This window comes from Orcinus orca, chromosome 21 (genome assembly GCF_937001465.1).
Source record: "Orcinus orca chromosome 21, mOrcOrc1.1, whole genome shotgun sequence".
NCBI lineage: Eukaryota > Metazoa > Chordata > Mammalia > Artiodactyla > Delphinidae > Orcinus > Orcinus orca.
The window spans coordinates 18,639,878-18,652,341 of NC_064579.1; the positions used below are offsets into that span (position 1 = coordinate 18,639,878).

Here is a 12,464-nt window from a genome sequence, read left to right on the forward strand (position 1 = left end):
TCTTGCTAGCAATTGGTATTGTAAGTTTTAAAGAAAATGTTTACCCATTCTAATAGGTATGTAGTTGTTTTAATTTGCAATTGCTGTTTTAATTTGTAATTCTCTAAAGACATGTGATGTTGATGGTTTTTTTTCACATTCTTATTTGGCATTTGCATAATTTCTTTGGAGAGGTATCTGTTTAGATCTTTTCACACTTCAGAATTGGGTTGTTTGTTTTCTTATTGTTGAGTTGTAAGAGTTCTTTGAATATTTTAGAAATAAGTCCTTTTTCAGAAATGTGTTTTGCAGATATTTTCTCCCAGTTTGTGGCTTATCTGTGATATCATTTTGTTTTTTTGTTTTTGTTTTTGTTTTTGTTTTCCAGTACGCGGGCCTGTCACTCCTGTGGCCTCTCCCGTTGCGGAGCACAGGCTCTGGACGCGCAGGCTCAGCGGCCATGGCTCACTGGCCCAGCGGCTCCGCGGCATGTGGGATCTTCCCAGACCGGGGCACGAACCTGTGTCCCCTGCATCGGCAGGCGGACTCTCAACCACTGCGCCACCAGGGAAGCCCTGTGATATCATTTTTCAATGTGTTTTCACACTCCAATGGGATCCTTGATGAGGAAAAGAAATTAGTCAATTGTAAGAGGTCAGTAATGTCTCTGTGTGGTAATGCTCAACCTCCTTTCTCTAGGAATCCACTTTTCATTGGTCTTCCAAAGCCATTGTTCTTTTCAAAACCTTATATATGCAGTGTAAGAAGGATATTATGAGAAGATATCAGTATCCAAATAAATAAAGAAAAAGTGCATTTAAAAAATTTGATTCTCACAGTGACCCTCTGATATAGATAAGGAAGGTGTTTGCAATCACATTTATCAACTTTGATAGGAAAGTTTCCAGATAAGGAGACTAGAGCCCAGGAAAGCTACATGATTTGCTCTGAGTTGCATAGTCAGCAAGAGATGAAGCCATGGCCAGACTCCTAGTTTCTATCTCCTGGCCCCAAATTCTCTTACCTATATCACACTAGAATCCTATCTTGTTAGCTGGAAAACCATTATTGCTTTGGTTTAAAGTGCAAACTCGCTGATAATCCACATACATAACAATTTATTTTTCTGATGCATTTGAGCCTTGGCTGAGTCAGATAAATAACGTATTCAAAATGGAATGAGCTAAGATGCATCCTGAACTTTTAACTCCATTTTTGCTTTCCTGGTGTTTTGTAGCTACAGTGGATCCTTCATAGTCTATCATCTGATTCTTCCAGAAAATCCTTGATTGTACTCAACATTTTAGTGCAGATAGACCTTGGTATTTGCTAATATTTCCTTTAAGAGTTTGGGAGGAAAATATCTGTTATTTAAACATTTAACCAATTTGAAAATTGAAAGCTCCTTTAGTGCAAGATTTCTCAACCGTGTATTATATTTTGGGCCAGCCATTTCTTTGCTGTGGAGGCCTTTTGTGCCCTGTAGGATGTTTAGCAGCATTCAAGGACTCTACCCACTAGATGCCAGTAGCATCCTTCCCAGTTATCACATGAAGAATGTCTCTAGATATTGCCAAATGTCCCCTCATGGCAAGGGAAACCGTTTCTGTCAAGAACTACTGCTCTAGTGTTTAAACTGTTTGGTGACTAATGATTTAGGCAGCAGTAGATCATATTATATTAATGTCAAGAAGATATAGATTTTATAAATTGGCAGAATTCATTGTTCTATGGTTTTATTACCTTATTGGTACAGCAAATCAAACAAAATTTTATTCAAAAATTCTTAATAAAATGGAAGGAATAGGGCTAAACTAGGGGAGGGCTAGAAAAGATGAAATAGAGGTCAACTAGGGGTTAAATATATTTTTAGCAAAATTAAACAGTTCTATGACCCAAGGAAAAGTTCCTCATAGGAGCATCTTTTGTCTTTTGTCTTTTCATTGTAGAATCATGAAATTTCATATTCTGTAGGACCCATAGAGATGATATAGGTAAGTGCTAGAACAGAAAAAAGGGTGAAGCATTGTTGCTGAATTCATGTTCCATTTTAACACGGTCTGTTACCCTGAATACTATAATATACATGCCTTAATTATAGAAAATCTATAGTTAGTTATAGCATTAATTATAGCATAGGAATAGTTTAGGAATCACACATTATAACACATGGAAATTGACTTTAAAAATTGTCCTTTCTGAATTAGGGTTCCCTAATTAGGGAACCCTAATTAGGGTTCCAGGCAGGGTTCCCTGCCCTGGCTGATCCTAGAGCCAGGGCAGGGAAAATTCATGAAAAGCCTGGAACATTTTGTGGTAAAAGTAAGGGGGAAAAAAGGAGTAGGGCATGTCAAAAGAACACAGGAGCTGACTTTTAAGAGCTCCCAATGGCCAAAGCTGGAACAATTGAAGCAATAAAATAAATAATAAATACTACTGAATTACAACCTGGAGAATAAAATATTCATAAGTTCATATTGATAGAAATAAATGACTGAATAAATAATTAAGTGGTGGAAAAGTGACAAATCTTCCTTACATAAGAATTCCAAATAGTAAATATAGAAGGAATGAGGGAAGTGGAAAAAAGACCACTAGAATGCCACAGTAATAATTGCTGGAGATAAGATTCATGGATGAATGCTAAAATTAATGGCTGAAATGTTAAGAAGCAGGATATTTGCTCAAATATCTCTCCCCAAATATTTATTAATTACTGTGGTGAATTTAACACATGTCTACAAATTCTTTGATGGTCCTCTAGGAGGTGGAGTTTAATTTCCCTTCCTGTGAGGGTGGGCTAGGTTTAGTGACTTACTTATAATGACTAGGGTATGGGAAAGGGAAAAATAGTAACTTTACGGTGAAAAAGCCCTAATAAATATTAGCTTCACTAGTAATAAGTCATGTTAACATCAAGTACACTCTGATATGATGCAGTGAGAAGGCTAATTCGCCTCTGTGGTATATTTTCCCCAAATCCATATGAGAAAACATCTGCAAGCTCAAACTGATGAACGGTCTACAAAATATCTGTCTAGTACTCTCCCAGAGTGTCTAGGTTATGCGTAAGAAGGAAAGACGTTGAAGCTGTTACAGATTGGAAGAGCCTAAGGAGATATGAAAACTAAACGCAGTGTGGTATTCTGGCTTGGATCCATAAACAGAAAAAGGACATCAGTAAAAAAAATGAGTGAAACCCAAATAAAGTCTGTAGTCTAGCTAATAGCATTGTACAAGTGTTAATTTCTGAGTTTTGATTAATATACCGTGGTTATGTAAGATGCTAGCATTAGTGGCAGCTGGATGGAGGGTATAGGGAAATGCTACATTATCTTTACAACTGTTTTGTAAGTCTAATATTATTCCAAAATTAAATAGAAGATGTAAAAAGCCCCTTCTTTCTTCAAATATTTATTGAATGCTTATTATGTGTTCAGAATGCTTATGAATGTAAATCACTTTGGAGAACAGTAAACATTACCCAGCAAAATTGAGCACGTGCATTCCCCATGACCCAGGAATTTCACTCCTTAAGCACTTAAAAAAAAACCTCTTATACGTGTTCACAGGAGACACAAACAAGCATGTTCATAGCTACATTGGTCATAGTAGCAAAACCCTGGGAGAAAACCCATGTGTCCATTTACAGGATGATGGATAAATTGTGGTATTTTTCACACAATGGGTTAATACAATATAGAAGTGTAAATTAATGAGGTATTGTTGCAAATATAAGTAAGAATGAATCTCAAAACCAAATATATATTGAAAGAAGCAATGGACAGAAAAATGCATACAGTTTGATTCAATTAATATAAAAGTCCTAACCAAGCTAGGTTAAATAATGTATTGTATGGGGATAATAAAAAAATAGAAAAAATGATTCTCTTTAGAAGGGGAGTGGCACACAAATTTTTCTAATGATAGGGTGGGTACAAAAGGGTTCATTTTAAGGTTATTCTTTAAAATATATACATGTATTACACATTGAATATACTTAAAATATATGAAATATTTTATAATAATAAAAATATTTACTTAAATGTATCCCATTACCCCTGTTACCCTGTTATCTCTCTGATCTTCTCCTCTCCGATTAATCTCTCCTTCACTCAATCTGTTATAGCCATACTGGCTTCCCTGGCAGTCTGTGAATCCAAAAGCCTCATCCTGCTTTAGGGTCTTTGTTCTAGCTATTCCCTGTATTCAAGTCTTTGCTTATCCCAGACCAGTTTATTTAATACTGCATACTGCCTTGCCCTTTGTTGTCTTCTCCCCCAGTAGAACATAACTCGATAGGGCAAGGATTTTTGTCTCTTTTATTCATTAATGTATTCTCAATAGCAGAACAGTTCTGGATACATATGATAGATGATCAATACATATTGACTGAATCAATAAATGAGTAAGAGGGGGTATAATTTAATAGTGATGCATGGTCTTTGTGTTCACACAGACCTGGGTTTATATCCTGTTTCTGTTACTTAATAGCCATATGAGTTTTGCCGATTATTTTCTCTTTAAGCCTAAGTTTTCTTATCCGTAAAACGGAGATACTATGTAATGATTAAATGAGACTATGTATGGAAAGCACTTGGCATAATACTTCATATATAGTAAGTAGGCACTAAATGACTGTAAATTCTTATCCCTTGATCAAAGTATTGATCTACAGGGCTACAAAAATGAATCAGACATTAACTCTAGCCTTGCTGAACTACTACATAAATAAGAATAATACTAAGTAGTGAAAAGTACCATAAAAAGCACTGTGGTGTTTGGGGAGGGGAAGCTCAGTGATGACATTAAGAAAATTTTTAAATTAATTATGTTCATAAGAAAAAAACTAAACCCAAAACTAACAGAGGAGGGAAATGTTTATAACTGAAAGATAAAATAAAGAATAGAAAAACAGTAGAGAAAATCAATGGAACCAAAATTGATTTTTCGAAATATTAGCAAAATTGACAAATCTTTAGCTAGATTGAGTCAGAAAAAAAAAAGAGAAGACTCAAATTACTAAAATCTGAAATAAAAGTGGGGACATTACTATCTATTCTACAGAAATAAAAAGGATTAGGAGAGTACTATGAACAATTTTATGCCAACAAATTGATAACCTAGATGAAATGGACCAATTCCTAGATACTCAAAACCTACAAAGACTGAATCACAAAGAAATAGAAAACCTGAATAAACCTATAACTAATAAGGACATTGAATCAATAGTAAAAAACCTCCCAACAAAGAAAAGCCCTGGACCTGGTGGCTTCTTTGGTGAATTCTAAAAGACATTTAAAGAAGAACTAACACTAATCCTTTACAAACTTCTCCAAAAAATTGAAGAGGAGAGAGCACTTCCAAACTCATTCTATGAGACCAGCATTACCCTGATACCAAGCCAGACAAAGCACTACAATAAAAGAAAACTACAGATCAATATCCCTGATGGGTATTGATGCACAAGTCCATAATAAAATACTAGCAAACCTAATTCAGTAGCACATTAAAAGGATTATATATAATGACCAAGTGGGATTTATTTCTGGAATGTAAGGATGGTTCAACATACAGTATTGATCAATGTAATACGTAATATATCAAGTCCCCTACATATGAATGTGTTCCATTCCGAGAGCACATTCGTAAGTCCAATTGGTTCGTAAGTCCAACAAAGGTAGCCTAGGTACCCAACTAACACAATCGGCTATATAGTACTGTACTGTAATAGGTTTATAATACTTTTCACACAAACAATACATAAAAAAGAAACAAAAAATAAAGAATATTTTAAATCTTACAGTACAGTACCTTGAAAAGTACAGTAGTACACTACAACAGCTGGCATGCAGGTGCTGGCATTGAGTGAACAGGCAAGAAGAGTTAATGACTGGAGGAGGGAGAGGAGGTGGGGGATGGTAGAGCTGAAGGATCGTCAGCAATAGGAGACGGAAGGCAAGCTGCAATTTCACTCATGCCTGACGTTGATGGCACAGGTTCTGGTTCCTTGCTGGATTCAATTCTATCTACCCTCTTGAAAAAACGATCCAGTGATGTCTGGGTAGTAGCCCTTTTTTTCTTGTCATAGAGGACACTGTCGCACTGGATTGCATTCTGAATGGTTGTTGCAGCCTTCGTGTACCGTTCTACGTTCTAGTCCTGTGCCTCAAAACTAACAGTGCCTCCTGAAATAAAGAAAATCCCCTTGCTATTTCCTGCATTGTGAATCTCTTCAGTTCTTCAGTTACTTCTTCCTCCTGTCTGTCTTCGTCCTTTCTCTGGGCTTCCAATTCCATCAAGACCAATTCCATCAGGTCTTCATTAGTAAGATCGTGTTGCACAGCAAGGAGTTCAGTGAAGTTGTCCTCTTGAAGATCTAGCTTGAAATAAAGATACTGTGCTACTGTACTCTATACAGTACTATACAGTAAAGCACAACCACTTGTAGAGGATGCACACACGTGACAATGTATGCCAGACACGTGAAATAACTTACATGATTGGACATGTGAACGCATGTTTGCGTCTTTGAAAGTTCACAACTTGAAGGTTCATATGTAGGGGACTTAACTTTACCAACAGAATGAAGGGAGAAAAATCACATGATCATCTCAATTGATACAGAAAAATATTTTGACAAAATTAAACACTCCCTCATGACAAAAATACTCAACAAACTTGGAATAGAAGAAAATTAGGTCAATATAATATAAGAAAGATTCTCCTCTAAGAATAAGACAAGGATGCCCACTCTTGGCACTATTAGTCAACATAGTATTAGAATCTCTAGCCAGAGCAACAAGGAAAAAAAAAGAAAGAAAAGGCACCCAAATTGGAAAGGAGAAATAAAATTATCTCCATCTGCAGATGACATGATCTTTTTTTTTTTTTGCAGTATGCAGGCCTCTCACTGTCGTGGCCTCTCCCGTTGCGGAGCACAGGCTCCGGACGCGCAGGCTCAGCGGCCATGGCTCACGGGCCTAGCCGCTCTGCGGCATGTGGGATCTTCCCAGACCGGGGCACAAACTTGCGTCCCCTGCATCAGCAGGTGGACTCTCAACCACTGCGCCACCAGGGAAGCCCGACATGATCTTATATGAAGAAAACCCTAACAATTTCACCAAAAAACCTGTTAGAGCTAATAGACAGATTCAGCACATTAATAGGATACAAAATCAACTTAGAAAGATTAGCAGCATTTCTGTACAATAACAATGAACAATTTGAAAAGGAAGTGAAGGAAATAATTTTATTTAAAATAGCATCAAAAAGAATGAAATATTTAGGAATTAACTTAATCAAGGAGGTAAAAGACTTTTGCACTGAAAACTACAAAACATTGTTGAAAGAAATTAAGACATAAATTGGAAAGACATCTTGTGTTCATGGATTGGAAGACTTGTCATTGTTTAGATGCCAACACTACCTAAAGTGATTTACAAATTTAATGCTATCCCTATCAAATCCCAATGACTTTTTGTAGAAGTGGAAAAATCTGATAAGGAATTAATATCTGGACCACATGGAGAACACCTACAATTCAATAACAACAACGGTAGCAAAAAACGTGATTCAAAAATGGGCAAAGGACTTGACATTCTTCCAGAGAAGATGAACAAATGGCAATAAGCATATTTGGAAAGATGCTCAGCATCACTAAGTATTAGGGTCATGCAAATTAAAACATATCTGAGAGAAGAACTTTCTAGATAGAGGGAGCTGGTAGAGCAGAGATCACAGGTAGACACTTGTCTCTTGCGTTTCTGGGCAAGCAAAGTGGTCAGTGTGTCTGCGGCAGTGAGTGGAGGAAAGGAGGTTGGACAGGTGAGGGGCCAGATCATGGATGGCCTCATAGGCCGTTTAGAGGATGCTGTCTTTTTTGCTGAGTGGCGAGCCATGCAGGTGTTGAGCAGAGAAGTGGTGTGATAATACTTAAGTTTTAAAATGGTATTTCTGACTGTGGTGCCCAGAATAGACTGTAGGGGTCAATGGTAGACGCAGTGAGATCAGTTGGAGGCTAGTGCAATATCCAGGTGAGAAATGATGGCTGCTTGAGCCAAGTTGTAGCTCTGGAAGTGGTGAGGAAAGTCAGATTCTGATTATATTTTGAAAGTGGGAACAGCAGATTTTCCTGAGGGATGAGATGTAGTGTATGAGAGAAAGAAAAGAGTCAAGGATGGTGCTAAGGTTTATGGCCTGAGTCATGCATTGATAAAAATCCTTTATATAGAGAAATAAAAAAGGAAACTGTTGTAAAAGATGTTATAACAACAACACCTGTTTTTGTATTGTAATTTCATACCATTGTCATTCAGAAATGCCAACAGAATAACTCTTTTCTGAGAAGAAACCTATCTACAACTTATGGTTCTCTGGCAGAAGCCCTAATTTTATGCATATCCCATCAGCTTGCTTCTAGCAGAGGCACTTAGCCAGAGAGATGACTCTCATGTCTTGTTCTGCTCAGTCTTTGAGACTAAGTGTTTGGAGTATTAATATTTGTTCTTGGTTTTGTTCTCCTTGGAGGAAAATCTCATAAGTACTCTAGGTGCCCACAATGATGAAGATAACCATTACTAATTATATCTGTGGGCACCCAAGTCATAAATATGTACAAGATACTTAACAATAACAGCACTGTGGTATCTATTCTTGCTTTTCCAGAGCTTACCTTGGGTCAGAAACTCTAGCAGGAGCTCCACACATTGCCTTTTAAATCTTCACAGCACATTGTAAACTATTATCCTTTTCTAACAGATGAAGGGTCTGAAGTCCAGAAAGATTACTTAACTTGTTTAAGTTTAAATAGATAGTGAGGAATGGAGCTGGGCTCCCTAGACTCCAGACCTGTCTGTCTTCAAAGACAATGTTCTTTTTGATTTGCTGCTGTCTAATCTCAGGGATTTAGGTGAATGATGTATTTGCAACCTGTTAATTCAACAAACATTCATTTAGTGCCTCTGTATGTCAGGAACTTGGTTAGCTTGACATTGGAGGATAAGAAGATTGATTGATTAGTTGATTAAACGAATATTGAATACCTATGATATGCCCAGAGGTGTGCAGGGCTGTAGGAAGACAAAGATGAATGGTCCCTGCTCTTGAGGAAGAACCGCTGCTCCTTGGAGGTCCCGGATAGTCATATTTGAATCGTATAAAATAAGAAGCAGTAGAAACCTAAATGGGGAGGCTTCTGAATGGGATGGCTACCCTGATTCATTCAGGCATTTCAGAAACTTATTAAAGTAACTTTTTACTTCTTTGAGTTGGAAAGTCTGCACAATCATATTTCAAGAATGGTTTGAGGTAGGCTTATCTTTTGCTTTTGTTTTTCTAACATTTTCATTCAAATTCTTGTTTTTCTTCAAAACTCACTACTAGATATGTGATGAATAAAGATACAGTATTCAAATCACTTGAAGATCTGAATACATCATTTCACAACACAATTATCGTTACTTAAGAACTCGCGTCATCTCTTCAGAGACCTTTCCTGCCTCTGCTGTCTAAATTAGACCCACTTCCCAACCACTCAACATCACTTTACAGTGTTAAATTTTTTCATGGCTTTATCACTATCAGACATTATTATCCATATGCGCATTTGTTTATTGCCTGTCTCCCACCACTAGAATAGAGTTCCATGAGAAATTTTTTTTTCCATGAGAAATTTTTATAGTGATAACGAAAATTAACTTTACTTATTAGAAAATTAGAAATTTATTTATTGGTAATTAGAAATTTACTTATTAGTAAATTAGAAAAATTGATTGTAGTGTTAAAATTTGTCAAATGCTTTAATTCTGAACTATTTATAAGAATATTTATATACAAACCATAACAAAGTAGAGTACAACAAACACATGACTCTATTCAAGTCAAAGTATTTTCTCAATTCTGAGCTTGCTCCTGTCACTTCAGTTTTTAATTTTGAACAAGGGCGTTCTGTGTTTTGAGAAAGTGCATGATTCACATAGTATAATATTTAAGTGGAAGGAGAATCAATGATCTCCAATAAAGTTAAAAAATATATTTTCCAACCAATATGACTCTTTCATTAGATTTTTAACTTTTCTATATTAAACTATGTTTCATGTTAAAAAAAAATCATACTTGCATTCATGGATGATCTAAATTGCTGGAACTAAGTTTAACACTTATATAAACCCGTGGTTGATCTAAATACAATATAGAGTCAAATATATATGTGTTTTAAACTCATTTATGTGAATATTTGCCACAAATAAAAAATGAACAAAATTGTTAGGAAATAGAGGAGACAGATACAAAGATCAGGAGGAAGAACATTTTAGATAGAAGAAAAGGCAAGAACAAAAGTTTCAGGGGCGGTAAAGAATGGAGTATGTGTGAAATACTCATAGGTTGCCAAAGGAGTTAAGAATGGAAAGGTGAGCAAGAACAAATCATATAGGGCCTTGTGGGCTGTAGTAAGGAGTTGGAGTTTTATCGAAGATAAATAAATGGCAAGTTACTGGAGGGCTTAAGCAAGGAATGACGTGATCTGATTTATGACTTAAAAATATCACTGTGGGGCTTCCCTGGTGGTGCAGTGGTTGAGAGTCCGCCTGCCGATGCAGTGGACATGGGTTCGTGCCCCGGTCCGGGAGGATCCCACATGCCGCGGAGCGACTGGGCGGGTGAGCCATGGCCGCTGAGCCTGCGCATCCGGAGCCTGTGCTCCGCAACAGGAGAGACCGCAACAGTCAGGGGCCCGCGTACCGAAAAAAAAAAAAAATATCACTGTGGTCCCTTTGTGGATAAGGGATTGTAAGAGGGCAAGAATTAAATTAGGAAAATCAGTTAAGATGCTATTATAATAGTTTAGGAAATAGATAACGAGTAGGAGTAGGATGGTATAATTGCAATAGAGGGAAAAGGGTGGTTCATCTAGTGGGCTAGCTGTGGGGAATGAGGAGAAAAGGATGGGACTTCTAGACTTTGGGCCTGAACAACTGGTTGGATAGTACCATTTACTTGGGTTGAAAGTCAAGAGTCTTGCTTTGGATGTGTTAAGTTTCAAAAGCCTATTAGACATTTAAGTAGTGTTATTGAAAAGACAGTTAGACATACTAGTCTGGACCTCAGTACTAGAAAATATAAATTTGAGAGTTATTGGCTTAGAGGTAGGATTTAATAGCATGGGCCTGAATTAGCTTAGCCAGAAGAGACGATCAATAGAGAAGGGAAGAAGGCCCAGGGCAAAAACCTGGATTTAGAAGTCTCGTAGAGGAAGAGAGGTCATCAAAGAAGACTGAAGAGTAGCCAGAGAAGTAGAGGGAGAACCAAAAGAATATGATGTCATAGAAGCCAGTGTTTCAACAGTTATGATCAGCTCTGTCAAATCCTGCTGAGAAGCAGAGTAAGATGCAACAAGGAAACGAATTGCTGTATTTGGCAGCATGGAGCTTCGAGGAAGCCATGGGATGGACGCTTGACTGGAATGGGAGGAAGAGAGGATGTGATGTGAGGGAGTGGAAATGAGGGAAAGAGACAGAGACCTCGAGTCAAGGGAGGGTTTTTTTTTTTTTTTAAATTATGAAACTATACTCTAATGCACTCATTTTCAATATGCCATTTCAGAGAAAAATATTTGCATTTCCAGGAGTTTAGCCAGAGTTATATATTTTAAAATTAAAAATGACAAAGACTTAATTTTATTCTAAAAAAATTCATTGTTTCTGAGTTGGTGCATCACAATATGGCAAATTTTCTATAAGAAGGTCTTTCCTAGGGACCAATTTCAGCATAATGTGGTCTGTGTGAATACCTTGTATAACAGATGTTCTCAGTATCAATCCAACATTAGAACCTATTTTTATTAGCTCTTCTGTTTTCTTAGGAGAAGTTTCACTTCTTTACATTTGAATTCTTTGTTTATCTTTATTCTGGCTGCTTCTAATGCCATAGCATCATTATTAAAAACTTGTTGTCTGGTCCTGTGCAGTGTTTTAAAGAGTTTTAAAACCTTGGCCGCCTGACCCATGGCTCTCGTCACCGCTGCGGCTACTTCTCCTAAGGGAGGGTTTTTAACTGAGGGATATTTTGCAGCCAGTTTCTATGTTGATGAGAATTACCTAGTGTACAGGAAGTTATGATGATGCAGGGGAGACAGGGGATATGGGCTGAAACAGTCTTTGAGCTGGTGAGAGATGATGGGGCCCAGAGTGCAGGTGGAGGTGTGGCCTTGTGATAGGAATAGGAACACCTTGATGCTGTCACAAGAAGAGGCAAAGCTCTGGTAGATTGTAGTTGGTGGTGGGAAGATGAGGGAGTTTCTGTTGGGTTGCTTCAATTCCGCAGCTGAGAAGGAAGAGGAGAAAAGAGAAGACGTGAAATACTCAGATGTCTTGGATATTGGGATATTGTTTACAAGGGAAATGTAGCAGAACAGCTGGATAACAATAAGTATGAGTTTTATTTTTTTAACATCTTTATTGGAGTATAATTGCTTTACAATGGTG

General features: G+C 37.2%; 1 pseudogene; it reads right to left on the bottom strand.

Moving 5' to 3' along the window:
- Positions 1-11,672: 11,672 nt before the first annotated feature.
- On the bottom strand, positions 11,673-11,986 carry LOC101276863 (complex III assembly factor LYRM7-like; annotated as a pseudogene).
- Positions 11,987-12,464: the final 478 nt, after the last annotated feature.